This window comes from Ovis canadensis, chromosome 2 (assembly GCF_042477335.2).
Source record: "Ovis canadensis isolate MfBH-ARS-UI-01 breed Bighorn chromosome 2, ARS-UI_OviCan_v2, whole genome shotgun sequence".
NCBI lineage: Eukaryota > Metazoa > Chordata > Mammalia > Artiodactyla > Bovidae > Ovis > Ovis canadensis.
The window spans coordinates 6257705-6276157 of NC_091246.1; the positions used below are offsets into that span (position 1 = coordinate 6257705).

At 44.1% G+C, this 18453-nt stretch overlaps 1 protein-coding gene across 1 annotated transcript in view; it reads left to right on the forward strand.

Moving 5' to 3' along the window:
* Positions 1-17081: 17081 nt before the first annotated feature.
* ASTN2 (astrotactin 2) overlaps positions 17082-18453 on the forward strand; it is a 1128670-nt gene continuing 1127298 nt past the window's right edge. The window contains exon 1 of the mRNA XM_069573835.1: positions 17082-17256. The gene's annotated coding sequence lies outside the window, so the exon portion shown is untranslated. The remainder of the gene's footprint in view (positions 17257-18453) is intronic.

The following is an 18453-nucleotide window of genomic DNA, read 5'->3' on the forward strand; positions in this document are numbered from 1 at the left end:
GATATTCTAGAGAAGGAACAGAAGTTGGCCTGGGTTGGTTAGAAAGGGAAGAAGAGTAAAGGGTCAGAGATGAGGCTCATATTGGCCTGCTTACCACCGCAAACATTGTTGGGAAGAGATGTTCCTATACCATTCCCCTCCCTACCCCTGGCCCCTTGCTTGAAGAAAAGCATTACTAATCTGTTTACTTCAGATTTCAGGACAGAGATAGGGAGAATGCACCCCAGGGTGTTGTTGTTTAATGGCTAACTTGTGTCCAACTCTTTTGGGGCCCCATGGACTATAGCCCACCAGGCTCCTCTGTCCATGGGATTCTCCAGGCAAGAATACTGGAGTGGGTTGCCATTTGTTTCTCCAGGGGATCTTCCCGACTCAGAGATCAAACCTGCGTCCCCTGCATTGCAGGCGGAGTCTTTACCGCTGTTCCACCAGAGAAGACTGCATTATGAACCAAATTGCCATGCTCTCTTCTAGTCTTTTACTGCAGCCAGATCCATAAGGTAGCTGATCAAGCTTGCAGCTCCCCCCTCTCTTTCCTGTCAATAACCCTAGGACCTTGGTACTCAAGGCATGGTCCCTGAACCAGCAGAGCCAGCAGCAGCAGCACCAGGACGCTTGTAGAAATGCCGATTCTTGGGCCCCACTCCAGAGTTACTAAATCAGAGTCTGCACTTTAATAAGGTCCCAGCTGATCCATACGCACATGGAAGTTTGAGAAGCACTGTTCCAGGGAATTGTCACTTCAGTGTCAGACAATCAGCTTAGACAGTATGACTCTCAACCTGGGCTGCATGTTATAATCATGTGAGAACTTTTACAAACCCTAATTCTCCAGTCTGTATCTCAGACCGATTAGATCAAAATCTTTGAAATAAATAGATAATTTAAAAAACATCTTTGGAAGTAGGAACCAGGCCTCAGTGCTTATTTCTTACATTTCTACATTCTTTTTTTAAATAATTTTATTTATTTATTTTTGACGGTGCTGGATCTTCGCTGCTGTGTAGCTTCTCTCTAGTTGCAGCGAGCAAGGGCTGCTCTTCACTGCAGCATGTGGGCTTCTCATTGCAGGGGCTTCTCTTATGGAGTGTGCGCTCTAGAGCTTGGAAGTTCAGGACTTGTGGTGCACAGGCTTAGCTGCTCCAAGACATCTGGGGTCTTCCCAGACCAGGGATAGAACCTGTGTCTCCTACCTTGGCAGAAGGATTCTTTACCACTCAGCCAGGGAAGCCCCAGGCTGCAGTGCTCTAAAAAGTTTCCCAGCTGATTCTAATATTTGGCTAAGGTTTAAAACCACTAGACTAAAGTTAAGAGTTAGATGGCAGGACTTCCATGGTGGTCCAGTGGCCAGGCCTCACCTTGCAATGCCAGGGGTGCAGGTCCAACCTCTGGTCAGTAGAGCTAAGATCCCACGTGCCTCCTGGCCAAAAACCAAAGCATAAAACAGAAACAAGATTGTAACAGATTCAATAAACAGTTTTAAAAATGAGTTAGAATGGAGATAACAGGAGAAATCATCTCCCTTTCTCCTTCCCCATTCCCATTTAACCCTTAGTTCTAAGCCAAGTGTTCCTGTTCAGTTTAGCAAAGAGATCAATTTTGGATTTCTGGCACAAGCACTGCCAAAAGAAGGGGGAAGTTTGATTTCTCAAGTTCTTATCATTGTTTATGGATTTATTGTCCTTGGGAATTCTTGCAAAGAAAAGCAGGATTGGGGTATAAAGCGGGATTCAGGTATTCTATGTGTCTAGGTATTCTAGCCAAATACCATTTAATAATGCTCCAACACACAATCATTACTAAAATAAAGTGTGTACCTCCATGAGCTTCCCAGGTGGCGCTAGTGGCAAAGAACCTGCCTGCCAATGCAGGAAACGTGGGTTCAAAATCTGGGTTGGGAAGCTCCCCTGGTGGAGGGGACGGCAACCCACTCCAGTATTCTTGCCTAGAGAATCCTATGGACAGAGCAGTCTGGCAGGCTACAGTCCATGGGGTTGCAAAGAGGCTGACACAACTGAAGCAACTCAGCATGCATGGATGCAAGTGTACCTCCGTGCTAGTGAGAACAGAAATGCCAGCAACTAAAACAGAGGACACAGAACAGCTTAGATTAAGGAGAAAGCTTTAAATGGAATATACTTTCTGTCTCCTCTCTTTATGAACACACAGCAAATATTCTCCGCTGATTACTCGACATTCTAGTTTCACCTGTTGAGCTCAATGGCTGCATTTCCCACCCTCCTCCTCAATATTGCGGATGAAACTATCTGGCCAGAGGTTTGACTTAGTCCATATTTCATACAAGGAATCAGTAATGGAAAAAAAAATCCAGAACATTAATTCTCTGTGATGATATCATCAAAATTGGGAGGGAAATATCATTCTATGTTGTTGATTTTATTGTAATAATGCAGGGCAACCATTTATCTGAGTCAAGGGCTGCAGCTGCTGGATATAAACCACTGTAATAATGAATACCAGATTGAATTATCTGCAGCCATGATTAAAGATCAAAGTTGTTGGTTTTTTGTTTTTTTTTTTTTTAATAAACCCGGTCCTGTTTCTCTCTGTTGGAAATGGTTTAGGTTAAGCTAGTGGGCTAAATGGGGGCTTCCCGGTGGCACTAGCGGTAAAGAATCTGCCTGCCAATACAGGAGCTGCTAAGACACGTGAGTTTGATCTCTGGATCAGGAAGATCCCCTGAAGAAGGGAATGGCAACCCACTTCAGTATTCTTCCTGGAAAATCCCATGGACAGAGGAGCCTGGTAGGCTGTAGTCCATGGGGTTGCTATGAGTCAGACATGACTGAGAGACATCACATTCACTTTTCACTTTCATGCATTGGAGGAGGAAATGGCAACCCACTCCAGTGTTCTTGCCTGGAGAATCCCAGGGACGGCAGAGCCTGGTGGGCTGCCGTCTATGGGGTTGCACAGAGTCGGACATGACCGAAGTGACTTAGCAGCAGCAGCAGCAGCTAGGTGGATCAGTATAGATAAAAGAAGATAGAACCTTCTGAAGGACAATCAGGGACCATGACCTGGTCCCTTGCTGCTGGAAACAGTATGCTCAAGAATAATCATAATGTCAGTAATCATTTTCTGAATATATACTATATGATAGTTACTGGATTCAGGTCAGGTCAGTGGCTCAGTCATGTCCGACTCTTTGCGACCCCATGAATCGCAGCACGCCAGGCCTCCCTGTCCATCACCAACTCCCAGAGTTCACTCAAACTCACACTCATCGAGTCGGTGATGCCATCAAGCCATCTCATCCTCTGTTGTCCCCTTCTCCTCCTGCCCCCAATCCCTCCCAGCATCAGAGTCTTTTCCAATGAGTCAACTCTTCACATGAGGTGGCCAAAGTACTGGAGTTTCAGCCTTAGCATCATTCCTTCCAAAGAATACCCAGGATTGATCTCCTTCAGAATGGACTGGTTGGATCTCCTTGCAGTCCAAGGGACTCTCCGGAGTCTTCTCCAACACCACAGTTCAAAAGCCATCAATTCTTTGGCACTCAGTTTTCTTGACAGTCCAACTTGCACATCCATACATGACCACTGGAAAAAACATAGCCTTGACTAGACAGACCCTTGTTGGCAAAGTAATGTCTCTGCTTTTGAATATGCTATCTAGGTTGGTCATAACTTTCCTTCCAAGGAGTAAGCATCTTTTAATTTCATGGCTGCAATCACCATCTGCAGTGATTTTGGAGCCCCCCAAAATAAAGTCTGACACTGTTTCCACTGTTTCCCCATCTATTTCCCATGAAGTGATGGGACCAGATGCCGTGATCTTCGTTTTCTGAATGTTGAGCTTTAAGCCAACTTTTTCACTCTCCTCTTTCACTTTCGTCAAGAGGCTTTTTAGTTCCTCTTCATTTTCTGCCATAAGGGTGGTGACATCTGCATATCTGAGGTTATTGATATTTCTCCCAGCAATCTTGATTCCAGCTTGTGTTTCTTCCAGTCCAGCATTTCTCATGATGTACTCTGCATAGAAGTTAAATAAGCAGGGTGACAATATACAGCCTTGACGTACTCCTTTTCCTATTTGGAACCAGTCTGTTGTTCCATGTCCAGTTCTAACTGTTGCTTCCTGACCTGCATATAGGTTTCTCAAGAGGCAGGTCAGGTGGTCTGGTATTCCCATCTCTGTCAGAATTTTCCACAGTTTATTGTGATCCACACAGTCAAAGGCTTTGGCGTAGTCAATAAAGCAGAAATAGATGTTTTTCTGGAACTCCCTTGCTTTTTCCATGATCCAGAGGATGCTGGCAATTTGATCTCTGGTTCCTCTGCCTTGTCTAAATCCAGCTTGAACATCTGGAAGTTCACAGTTCACGTCTTGCTGAAGCCTGGCTTAGATGCTCTAAAACATTTATTTGGCTTATTTGATTATCTGACTTAAATAATAACCTTGTAAGTCTGGTATTGTCTCATTTTTAAAAGAAGGAGTCTAAGGCATACAAGATGCTTAGTGATTTGTTCTAGAATTTATGAGGCTAGAACCTAAAGCTATCTTACTCTTAAAATGCGTGGCTCTTTTCACAGTGTATTGTTCCTTCCAATGAATGTATTGATTCTTAATGTGGAAGTGATAGGGGATGGATACTCTTACCCATCACCTTATGAATGTGAGACACTCTCTCCATAAAAAAAAAAATGCATTTCCTCCTGTGTATCAAATTTTATGAAATTTTAGGGAGTGTCTTGACCTCCTAAATCCATAGAGAGTTCCACATTAAGAAGTCCATCCCCCCACACTTAAGTAATGAATAGAGGAGAGAAAGAGGACAAACGAGAAAAAGCAGTAGACTTGCTCTGTCTGGAGCACCTGTATTTCTGGAATTTGATTCTCTTAAAAATCATTTTTAAAATTATCATGTAATATACATATATTTGCATAATGTCAAGTTAATGCTTAAAAAACACTATCACTCCAACCTATCTGGGAACAAAAAAGCACACTCACTGTCACTTAGACTTCTGTGATGTCGTGGACATCACGGTCATTGTCCATTAAAACCCACACCATGTTGTGGCTGTGAAGTGGCCTGATACACACTGGCATCAACACAGGTCATCTCCTGCCTGTAAGATCACTGTCATCGCTCTCTGCACTGTAAGGGAGCATGCTTTATTACAGTGGAGTGGTTGCGTTTTTAATGGGCGCTCCCTGAAAATAATCCCTTTTAAAATGTGCTGGTGTCTAGTGCCCTGTATTTCTCCCGACTAATTTGAAATAAAGCAGTGCTTCACTCACAAACAGTCAGTCTGCAACAGCCCTGGTGGTCATCGTCAGCAGGGCATTGACGTTCCCTGCTTTCAAGTGGAGCGTCCACTCGGTGCTTTGGGACTTCTCTTCACCCACTCTGTTCTGTTCTACCCGTTCTATTCAATTCTTTTTTCTTCCAGGATGTCTTTCATTGCTGTCTTATTCTGATATTATCTGGATTAATTGGAACAATTTATATTGCAGACAAATTTCACTTGATCTGGACCCCACAGCCCTTATGATCAGCTAGAGGAAAGTGAAAGTGAAGTCGCTTAGTTGTGTCCAACTCTTTGTGACCCCACAGGCTGTAGCCCACCAGGCTTCTCAGTCCATGGAATTTTCCAGGCAAGAGTCCTGGAGTGGGTTGCCATTTCCTTCTCCAGGGGATCCTCCCAACCCAGGGATCGAACTCCGGTCTCCCACACTGCAGGCAGACGCTTTACCATCTGAGCCAATTTCTTCGTGTACAGCTGGAGGAAGGGTAATGTTTTTAGTCACTGTTGGGGATTTAAGCCACGATGGGTATAAACATAGGAAAAAGGGAAGTATCAGCTTGGAAATTTGGAACTGCACTTTGTGCCATTTGGGGATATTTTTATTAGTGACATTTGTCTGACTTTATATTATAAAAGACATTCACGCAGTGCACTGACATACTGAGCCCCTGGTGTGTGTTTGCTCCTGTGGAGCATGCCTGCATTGGAAGCCTTGGTGTATTTAAGCAAAATTTAGAGGAGCACTAGATTATAAGTCGAAGCACCTGAATTTCAGATTCCATCAACAACCACAGAGCAGAAAGGGCTGCCACTTTCTAAACATTTACCAGGGGTCTGGTAAGTGCTTTATGGACCTATTTCATTTATTGCCAATAACACGCTCTCTCACATCTTTCAAGATGTGTAATATCCTATTTGTAAGAAAACTATGGATTTGCTACCTTTGAAAGAGAAAAGACATTAGATCATAACATCTTAGAGCTAAAAAGGCTTTCAGAGATCATTCACATGCATTTTTTTTTTCTGTTGCAAAAATCAGTAGACCAAGGCCAAGAAAGGAGGTGACTTGCCCACAGCCAAATACCCAGTCAGCCACAAATCCGGCACTAAGTTCCAGACCTCTTGAGTCTTAATCACGCATCAAGTCATTCATTCATGAATGTATTGAGCACTTACCTGGGACGCATTGAAGATACACATCTATTGAGCAATGGAAAAGCAGCACATGATATTTAGGTTACAGAGGGGGACCAGACATTTCATAACCGCATAAATAATCACAATTTTGGAAAAGTTATCCTTGGAGAAGTACTGCTCCAGAACTCTCAGGGTGCAGGTGGGGAGTTCAACACCGCAATGCCTTCAAACTGAATACCTACAAAATTCTTTTCCACGGTTTGCTGGTTGTACATTTCTTTGTTCAGTCATGCACAACTTTTTGTGACCCCATGGCCACAGCACACCAGGCTTCTGAGCCCTTCACCATCTCCCAGAGCTTGCTCAAACTCATGCCCATTGAGTCGGTGATGCCATCCAATCATCTCCTCCTCTGTCGTCCCCTTCTCTTCTTGCCTTCTATCTTCCTCGGCATCAGGGTCTTATAAAGGGGAGAACCTTCAAGATCACTTAGCATAACCTGCCCTGACCATAGTTGCTTTTGTTCAGTTGTTGAGTCATGTCTGACTCCTTGAAACCCCATGAACTGCAGCGTGCCAGGCATTTCTGTCCTTCACTATCTCCTGGAGTTTGCTCAAATTCTTGTCTATTGAAGCAGAGATGCTATCTAACCATCTCATCCTCTGCTGCACTCCTTTTGATTTCAGTCTTTCCTAGCATCAGGGTTTTTTTCAATGAGTCGGCCCTTCATGTCAGGTGGCCAAAGTATTGGAACTTCAGCATCAACCTTCCCAATGAATATTCAGTGTTGATTTCCCTTAAGACTGACTGGTTTGATCTCCTTACAGTCCAAGGGACTCTCAAAAGTCTTCTCCAGCACCACAGTTCAAAGCATCAATTCTTTGGTTCTTAGCCTTCTTTATGATCCAATTCTCACATTTATACATGACTACTAGAAAAACCATAGCTTTGACTGTTCAGACCTTTGTCAGCAAAGTGATGTTTCTGCTTTTTAATACACCGTCTAGGTTTGTCATAGCTTTCCTTCTAAGGAGCAAACGTCTTTTACTTTCATGCCTGCAGTCACCATCCACAGTGATTTGGAAGCTCACGAAGGTAAACTGAGGCCATGTTGTTAAGTAACTTCCCTGGGGAGCTCTCCTCTCTGCCAATTCCACTCCTTGGATCATTTCATCAGAAGTCATCCTTCCAACATCAGCTGATACAACTTTTTGACTAAAGATTGTTTTATTCAGTACAAGCTCCCCTTTTGCAGCCTCACGGGATTCTATATTTTCTCAAATGTAATCTTTAGCCTATAATAAACTGGTGTGTTTATGGCTTATGTCCCCACTAGACGTTCCATCAGGGGAAGGTCCATTATCTGCCATGTTCTTATCATTCCCACAGAGCCTAACACAGCATGTGGCTCAAAATTCATCTGACATTTAAGATTGGTAGAAGGAGCTGCAGAATGCCTAAGATCACTTAGTGACGAATGGCAAAAACAAAAGCATTTGGGGTCCATATTCAGTGTTTTTTTCAACAAACCTTGCTGTTCCTGACTCGCACGTCCAGATATGAAGACGGTCTAGGGATAGAGATTTGCAGACAAGCTGAGAGAACTTCCATTCTTAAGGCAGTTGATGTTCAATCTCAGCCAGTTTCAATCAAATCCTGCAGAAAACAGAAGGCAGGAACAAGATGGGTTGAAAAGGGATCTAAGCGCAAGGCATGTGTCGCCTCTACTAATCAGCATGATCCCCACACAATTATTATATGAACATACGACGAAATTCAGGCAAGCAAGAGGGAGAAGCGGTTTGCAGAGAGTTTCTGGGCAGAGCTGACTGTACTGCTCGAGAGATTCTCTAAATATGGATGAGGAGACATTCTAGCCCCAGACATTCTGACGATCAATGTATGGGCAAGAAATGGGGCCAGCTTTAGGATGAAATCAACATTTTAGAAGGCAAAGGAAATAAACAGGAAGAAACCAGGGCCTTGAAGACCCCATCAGTTCAGTTAAGTTCAGTGGCTCAGTCGTGTCCGACACTTTGCGACCCCATGAATCGCAGCACGCCAGGCCTCCCTGTCCATCACCAACTCCCAGAGTTCACTCAGACTCACGTCCATCGAGTCAGTGATGCCATCCAGCCATCTCATCCTTGGTCGTCCCCTTCTCCTCCTGCCCCCAATCCCTCCCAGCATCAGAGTCTTTTCCAATGAGACAACTCTTTGCATGAGGTGGCCAAAGTACTGGAGTTTCAGCTTTAGCATCATTCCCTCCAAAGAAATCTCAGGGTTGATCTCCTTCAGAATGGACTGGTTGGATCTCCTTGCAGTCCAAGGGACCCTCAAGAGTCTTCTCCAACACCACAGTTCAAAAGCATCCATTCTTCGGCGCTCAGCCTTCTTCACAGTCCAACTCTCACATCCAATGAATCAAGCCAAGTTGAAATCTACCCTACTTCTCAACTTACAGCCGGTATGATATTCTGTTCCTTAAAAAAAAAAAGCATTATCTCTTTTATAGGCCAATTCTGTGCTATTCCTTGATTCATGGCCCCCAAGATAATTCTGTTTATGTACAGAAACTTTTAAATTTTTGCTTTTTTTTGTTTTTCCAGTTTCTAGCCATAATCTCTATCTCAGAGGTATCTGAGCAAGATGCATCAAGAGGGCATGGGGAAATGGTTCCTTTCTTACTTCCCCAGAGGCTCCTCCTTTCTGCTTCAGCCAACACTAGACATTTTGGGACTTGCCTGGTAGTCCAGGGTTAAGAACCCACCTTCCAAAGCAGGGGATGTGGGTTCAATCCCTACTCAGGGAACTAAGGTCCCACAAGTCTTGGGGCAATTAAGCGCCTTGGCAGCAACTAGGGAAACCCACAGGCCACAACCACTGAGCCCATTTATCACAATAAAGACCTAGTGCAGCCAAAGTGTTAAAAGGAACAAAGTGATCAATAAAATTTAAACACACACACATACACATGCACATACATCAGATGTTTCCATGAACAGTAATTCATGTAAATAGATGCCCACTTCTTTCACTTACTAAAATGTTTCTCTGATTTGTATCTGTCTGCCTAAATTGAGCCCCCCTAGGAGTGTTAGACCTCTAAGTTCCAAGAACTTTGCTAGATAAAAGCCTCTGGTCCCTGCTCCCAACAAGTACTTCATTTAAGAACAATGATTTAAAAAAAAAAAAAAAAGAACATGGACTTCAGTGTTACACAAACCATGATTTTCACCTTGACCTTGCCACTTAGGTAATCTCAGATAAGTTGTTTCATCTTATGTTTCTCAGTTACACTGTCTATAAAATGGATATTGTAAGTTATACTGACACTAAAAACTGTGAATATGAAATGAGATAATGTAAATTAAGTGATTAGCAGAATTCTAGGCGCATCACCTGGTCTCATCACTTCATGGCAAATAGATGGGGGGAAAACCAGAAACTGGCAGATTTTATTTTCTTGGGCTCCAAAATCACTGTGGATGGTATCTGTAGCCATTAAATTAAAAGATGCTTGCTCCTTGGAATAAAAGTTATGACAAACCTAGACAGCATATTAAAAAGCAGAAACATCACTTTTCTGATAGAGGTCCGTCTAGCCAAAGCTATGGTTTTTCCAGTAGTCATGTACGAATGTGAGAGCTGGACCATAAAGAAGGCTGAACTCTGAAGAACTGATGCTTTCAAACTGTGGTGCTGGAGAAGACTCTTGAGAGTCCTTTGGCCAGCAAGAAGATCAAACCAGTCAGTCCTAAAGGAAAGCAATCCTGAATATTCACTGGAAGGACTGATGCTGAAGCAGAAGCTCCAATATTTTGGCCACCTGACGCGAAGAGCTGACTCACTGGAAAAGACCTTGATACTAGGAAAGACTGAGGGCAGGAGGAGAAGGGGGCAAAAGAAGATGAGATGGTTGGATGGACTGACTCAATGGACTTGAGTTTGAGCAAGCTCTGGGAGATAGTGAAGGACAGGGAAGCCTGCAGCCCATGGGTTGCAAAGAGTCAGACACCACTTAGCACCTGAACAACAACAATAGAGCACATCAGAGACGCCTAGTGAGTACTAGTTACAAGGATCATTTTTCCAGTTGTCCCTGCCCTTGGTGTTCAAGTCCTTATGCAATCCCCTCTCTTAGTGGCTTGCTTCTAGCAAATGGTATCCAGCAGATGTGACAGAATATCACTTCTACGATTAGGTTTTGAAACGCTGTGACTTCAGTCTTACTAGACTCTCCCCACTACCTTCTCAGCTTACACACTTTGATGAAACCGATAGCCATGTTGGAGAAATCCATGCAGCCAGGAGCTAGAGTGGCCTCAGGCCAACAGCCAGTGAAGAGCTGAGACTTTCAATCCAACAGCCTATAAAGAAGCAAATCCCATCAACAACCAGCAGGAGATTCTTCCCCAGTGAAGCCTTGAAATGAGACTATAGCCCAGCCAACAGCACAACTGCACCCTGTGTGAGACCACACAGGCACCCATCTGTCCGTGTCCTGATTGCTGGCTCACAGAATCTGTGAAAGAATAAACGTGTATTCTGTAAGTCACCACGTTTGACAATAAGTGGCTATGCAGTGTAGATAACTAATACAGCAGCTATCAGGCTATCACCACTGACGCTTCCGCCACTGCAACTGTGAACAGCAGAGAAGAATAAAAGCCTAGCCCCAGGACTTCAGGGCAGAATTGAAAAGCCAGCCATCCATGGTCTCAAAACTTTTACCAAATCTTCTGCTGGTCTTAAATTTATTGAAAATGTCTACATTTGCTTTCTACCCTTTAATATATCCATGACTTCTTTTTAAAAGTTTAAAGGACCTACCAGTTAAATTCATTAATACCCCCCCCCATCTCAAGTATTCAAATCAGATGGTCATTTTAGGGCCCTAGGTATTATTCATTTCTAGGCATCCTTTTCCCCCTCACATGTTACCTGTCATTCACCTCAAATCGATGCATCTTGGGAATAGTGCCAACCTAAGCTTGAAAACTGGCATCGGGGGCAGCACCAGAGACTGAGTCTGTTGCCTTCATCCATAAAAGAAGAATAATTCTCCCATCTTTGGAGTGTTGTTTTGAGGCTACCGTGAGAGAGCATTTATCAAGTGTCTGAGCAATAAGTATCAAGAAATGTATCTTTCATTTCAAATACCTCTTGTGCACGAATCATAGTATCATGGAACATTATGGATCTTAATCTGCCATAGGAAATTACACTGAGAAATAGCAAAACTATACCAAAATTGAAAAAGGAAAATAAATGGCTTCAATTCAGAAGGAACTCATTTTTAGGTTATACTGGAACTTCATTTCTTCAGGGTTTACAGGATTCCACAGCAGCATCTGTGAGTTTTGTTGTTGTTTTTTCCTTCATGGGGAAATATAGCCGACTCTTCCCTCCTTGGAGGGTGTGAGTGGCCACACATTGGGATGTTTGAATAAAACCTCCCCAACCTTTGCTGGGATGCATGGCACTAAAAGAAGACAGAGTAGGGACTGGGCACGTTGGCTCCCGTAAAGACAACTGCCCAGTGAATATAAAGCCCAGGAGCCTCTGAAAACTCAGGCCATGTTCTGGCAGACCTTAGCAGGCAGAATAAGTCCAGTCGCTTGGGGGTTCCCAAATTCAGGGAAGGCTTCTATGCATGGTGTGCCCAGGATGAATAGTCTTGTTTTCTGGAAAGAGACAATGGCAGGAGCTAGGCAGTACCGTGTAGCGTGGTGCCGCTCTACTTTTACACACAGAGAGATCACCTGGAGATCTGGTTAAAATGCAGATGCCAGTTCAGTAGGACTGGAATGGGCCAGAAACACTTGCATTCCTGAAATGCTTGCAGGCTTCTAGGTGATGCTGAGTGTCTGATTCAGAGGTCACACGTTGAATAGCAAGAGTGTCGCAGGAAAAGCAAGGGCTTTGGAGTCAAGCAAAGCTTGAGATCGAGCTCAGCCTTTTATTAGTTGTGTGACTTCAGGCTAGTCATCGACCGCTTTGAACCTATTTCCTCATCTGGAAAATGATTCTGTTTATTTCCTAAGATTGTTGTGAGGATTAAAGGGAAAAAATATGCTTGTAAACGCTGAACAAAGTGTTCTAATACAATAAATTGTAGGGAGAGGAAAGCTTCCACCACATCCCTCATGCTTCCCTCTCTGCTGAACCTTTGAATAGCCAATCGAGTTGGCCATCTGCAGGGCACTGAATTAGCCATGCTCAGGGTTCCTTCCTGCTCCCAAAGGGTAAGAAAATACAGGTGCATTTATGTCTCCTTGGAAGAAGCCAAGTTCATGTGTGCCTCTAACCAAGTGAGGGACCTCCTCTGCAGACTCAGTCACCTCAGTTTTTAGAAGTATTCTGTTTGGCTATGGTGGGTGTTAGTTGTGGCATGCCAGGTCTTTGATTTTTGTTGTGGCATATGGGGTCTTCAAATTGTGGGATATATTGTAGCAGTATGTGGGATCTAGTTCCCTGACCAGGGATCAAACCTGGGCCCCCCTGCACTGGAATTGTGGCAAATTAGCCACTGTACCTCTAGCTGAGTCCCAGCCACCCTCAATTTGTTTAAAAGGGGGCTAAATGAACAGGCCTCGATTCCTTAACCTCATTCTGCAAGTAGATTTTTTTCGCCAGAGCTCATCACTGGAGGTTATTGGGTATTGGTTCAGCTTTTAATTGAGAAGAGTTTTGTCTCCCCATGTGGATATTTTCCCTTATGGACATAGTCATCTCAGTTGAGAGCTCCCAGGGTGTGTGAGCAGGAAACCAGTCTTGGAGAATTTACTTAGCTCCTGGTGTAACGCATTCCAGTTTTTTAAAACCTCCCCATGATCACTGAGCTGTAGCTGCAGTCTTTTCATCACTACCATGCTTCCATCATCATTGTCATAATCCCCAGTAAGACCCAAGCCCAACTGTGTTCAATTTAATTGGCAGTGAAGTCACTTGTGTGTCTGCAATGTGCCGTACAATGGAGTTCTGTCCTCTGCTCTGGTGCCACTGGAGGGACCGAGTTCATTCAGATGGTCTGAGTGCACTCGCCATCCTGGTACTAAGCCGTGGCAGCGAAGACATATCAGAAATTGTTTGCGTCATAAGAGGACTGGAACAGCATGGAGTCCCAGACGGAAATTTGCATCAAGGAATCTGGCTTCAGGAAACAGAGAGGAAATGTGAGGCTGAGTGCACATTCAGCCCAGCAGAGTCTCCCCTAGCTCAGAGCTGGGGTGAGGGATGGGGGCAGGGGCCAGCCACAGACACAGACATCCCCAGCAGACCTGCTCACACTGCCAGTGGGAGTCTTATCTAGTTTGGACATTATCTGAAATTAAAATCATACCTGACATATGAGGCCCTGGAAGAAGTGCTCCATGCTTTCCCCACCTGAGATTCTCTCTGTTTAGTTCCTGTGTAATAAAAAGGGCAGACAGAGGATTCTCAATGTCCCCCTCCCTTGTTCCTTGCTTTTCTTCCCGGCAGGAAAATGGTCCTCTGCTAGGTCATGGCTTTTGGAGAATATTCTTCTAAGAGTGACTCTCCTAGAGAAAAAGTGAAGCACGGATGTTTGCTTGGAATAGATCCTGCCCGAGTCTGACCCCGCTGTAGCTGCCCTCCGGCCCTGGTCCCTAAGATAAAGCACGATGCCTTATTCATGGAGGTTCCACTGGTACCATGCTCATTCACACCCGTGTGGTTTTTTTTCAGTCTTGCAAAAACCTCTATATATGACAGAATTACTACTCTCTTTACAGTTGAGGATGCCACATTTCAAATGATATGGGGAGTTTTCAAACACACGCACACTTGGATCCTAACCCATGTCCTTTATCTGTCCCCAGTGCCCTTTTCTCTCAGACCAAAGAGTGAATATTTAGGTCTCTATAGCAACTCGTCACCTCTGTCTTTACAACATGAAAATAGCCACGGATGATGAACAAACTAATGAGTGTAGCCGTGTTCCAACAATGTCCCACTGTGTTTACTTACAGAGCGGGCAGCCAGCCCACGGGCAATAGTTTTGTGACCTCTGGAAAGCTCTCTGGACTCCCACCCCTGATACCTGGTGATAAGCCTGATAAACAGGCAAGAAAACATTAGTGGCCTCTGCGTTCCCATTCTGCCTAATAAATACCTTATGATCCAGGCCTGGCCCCAGGCCCGCAGTCACAGAATGTGGCATTTCCTGTGTCAGCCATGGCCCACATCTATCATCAATCATTATGCCATACCTTTCCCTGGGTCATCTTCATCACGGCAGAACACAGTCCCCAGGCTCCTTATTTAGCTTCATGGTATGGACATTATCTAATTTTAGGGCCCTTTCTATAATATAAATAGAGATTTTGGAGACCATGAGTTTAATAGTGGATCCAATCTTCAAGCACAGTTTCAGTACAGACATACTTTTTTCTCCTGGGCAGTTTTCTTATCGACTCTCAGTAAAGGCAAGGAGCAAAATATTAAGTCGTAAGTCAGGGAAAGCATTTCTGCCACGGGCTGAGATAACGTGACTCAGGTATTCCCTTTCTAGTGGAGAGTGGAGATGAATGGATAGTTAGCATGTCTATTAGACTCTCTCTATCAGACATCAGATATCGTAAACGAGCCCCTGAGAAGCGTGGTTCTCATTCGATTCACAATCAAATCCTCTAACAAGGACTTAGAGTGCAGATAACCTCTACTGCGAACTAAAGGGAAACCCATAGACTTTGGCCACTATGTGATAGAGAAGGGTAAATATGCCATTCTTGGAGAACACTTACGAACCGATCATTCAGTGCCTTTCCAGAGAAAGAGCCAAACCACTTCAGTACAAACCGTTGCTTGGTGTTCAGTCACCAAGTCGTGTCTGACTGTCTGTGACCCCATGGACTGCAGCACACCAGGCTTCCCTGTTCTTCACTATCACCCGGAGTTTGCTAAAACTCAAGTCCATTGAGTCAGTGATGCCATCTAACATCTCATTCTCTGTCTCCCCCTTCTCCTCCTGTCCTCAATCTTTCCCAGCATCAGGGTCTTTTCCAATGAGTCAGCTCTTTGCATCTGGTGGCCGAAGTATCGGAGCTTCAGCATCAGTTTTTCTAGTGAATATTCAGGGCTGACTTCCTTTAGGATGGACTGGTTTGATCTCCTTGCAGTCCAAGGGACTCTCAAGAGTCTTCTCCAGCACCACAGTTCTAAAGCATCAATTCTTTACTGTTCAGCCTTCTTTATGGTCCTACTCTTACATCTGTACATGACTACTGGAAAAACCATAGCTTTGACTATAGGCACCTTTCAGTATAAGAGCAGAATAAGAGAAGACTATCCTCCCTCCTGCCATCTTAGGATGTCTTGACTTGGGGTTAGCAGAGACCATCCTCAGCAGAAATTAGTGGGTGTTAAAACAAAAAAAGAATGAATATCTAACAGCTGACTAGGAAGCCCAGTCAAAATGTAAAATAAGCCTTGGGAAACTGACGAGAATTGATTTCACTTATATTATTATTATTTTATTGTTTATGCCCAAAATGCAGAAGCATATCAACTTACCGAAAGGGTCACTAAAGAAAAAAATGAATTTTTTTGGTTAATGATATGAATGTAGTTAAGGCTCTTAATTAGTAAAATCCAACTTGTACTCGAGAAATGTTGATGAAGGTATAGCATAACAGCAGTAAGAGATATAAGAGTATCTTTGCCCACATTTCTCTGAGAGACAATTCCCAGAATCGGAAATCCAGCAATTCAGTTACTCATTCACAGATTCATGCATGGATGCTTTTATTCATTTATGCATGTAAAGATTCATCTATTCCTAGATTAATTTGCATAGTAGGCTCCCAAGATATATTTGAATGCATAAGTACACAAATTCATTTATTCATCCATGTACAACATCATTTATTCATGCATCCATGCAACTTTGATACACTCCTTCATTTATGGGCTCTCAAAAGTATTCATTAATCTGTTCAACAAATTACCACTTAAAATTTACCATACCAGAAAAATCACTGAATTAATCTATGGGTGGAATAAAGATGATTCCCTTTTTTCATGGAATGCACACTTAGAGGAGAGGGGAAAACATGAGCATAAAAGGCTTAAAAATGAGTTGCAAGTAAAGTATTGTGGAAGTTAGAACTGGGGAGTTTGCTTCCATGTGCAGAGATGTTATGGGGAGGGAGCATGATATTATTTAGAAGAAGTTAACCTTGAAGCTGAAGTATGACAAGAACAGGAACAGGGGCAGTGAGGCCAGGGGCACCATACCAGCACAGGCAGTGGGCTGAGAAAACACAGAGAATCTGGAGAAGAATGTTCTGAGGGGCAAGGGGAGGCTCCGCACAGCTGGAGTCCAGGGACTTGAGGGACCTTGGATACCAACAGAGACCAGAAGGCAAGAGGGTCAGCTCATCAGGGACCTTAATTGCCAGGCTAAGGATTTGGGACTTGATCCTGTAGGTGGTAGCGAGCTGCTGAAGGATTTTAGAGAGAAATTATACCATCAGAAATGGGCTTAAGGGGATTTCCTTTGGCTTTCCCTGGGTTGGGAAGATCCCCTGGAGAAGGAAATGGCAACCTACTCCAGTATTCTTGCCTAGAAAATCCCACGGATGGAGGAGCCTGGCGGGTCACAGTCCATGGGGTCACAAGAGTTGGACACAACTGATCGACTTCACTTTCACTTTGTCATGCATAGAGAGGTGGGGAGAGTAGTTAAAGGGGAAGATGTCAAGACCAGACCTGGAACTATGAAGAGAAGACTTGTCAGAGACAGAGAAAGAGAGATTTAAAAGATATGCTTTGATAAGCCTCGGGAAACTCATCACAGAAAGAGAGAGGGGAAGAATAGGTAAGTGTCTTGGGAGTTTGCAGCCAGCAGTCCAGGAGATGGCAATGCTTTTTAAACATGATGAAGGGTCAGAGGCAAAGGAGCTAGACTGGGAAGGAAGATGAGGGGATTAGAGCTTGTCCTGGGTCTGCTGTGATTCTCGGGATCCTGGCAAATGCCCTTGAAAGCAGAGGCAAATAACTTTAGACTCTGCACTGGAGAACCCCTCCGTCCTCCCCACTGGCTCCATCAGCCTGCAGTCCTCTCCCCACTGACTCTGAGAAGTGGGAGCTCCAGGAAACCATCAGGATAGGCTACTGGTTACTGGAGGGAGAAGCGGACAGCTGGGAGCAGGAGGGGAGAATGACCCACAAAGTGACTTACCAAGCTCGCCTGTTTCTGCTGCGTCTTCTCAACCTTGGCCTGAGCTAATGAACCTCGGAGAGCAAAGCTGTCTTTTGTTTGTTTGTCATTTTGAGGTTTTCTGGTTGATTAAGATCTATGCCAGCATGAGGGGATAAAGTCACCAGCAGTTCTTAGTTTGAGGATCATGGGGTATTGTCATCCTCTCCTGACAGAATGCTGAACTTCATGTAAAAACGCTGTCCCATCCACTTTAGACGAAATTGTTAAAAGGACTTTTTCTTTCTCCTTTTTCCACTTGAATAGCGGGTTTTTGTTTTTGTTTTTGGCCCCCTCTTATCATTTTCTGCTTTGTTTCACACCCCCTGTAAATCAGGTTTCTTTTAAAAGAGGAAAAATTGAATTCCTAGTTACTGACAAAAACTACAAATGAATCTCATTCTGAATGAGGCCAAGGGAAGGAAAAAAAAAGGAAAGAAAGAAACTCCTAGTGGGCAACACTTTGAGGTTCACTTTCGTCATCAAACCTTGCTCTGTCTTCATCCAGGGATCATTTTGTCACCCCTATCGGGGCCTAACCCCATCCCTGAAACCCCTAACTCTTGCTGGAAAAAGAGTACAGCCCTCAAGAGTCTTCTAGCGGGATGTAATTATCTACACTGGCGTGGATCCAGAATTCAGCTTCCGCATGAAAAGGATTTCTTATGAAAGATTAAGTGGTAACACGTATGTCAACAGAGCTTCCAGCGCTGGAGCGATTCCGAGCAAACAAGAAACCGGCCATAGTTCTCCTTTCCGCTCTGGAGACCCTCCCTGGGCTCTTGAGTTTGTTCAGGTGTCTTATCTTGGGAGCCA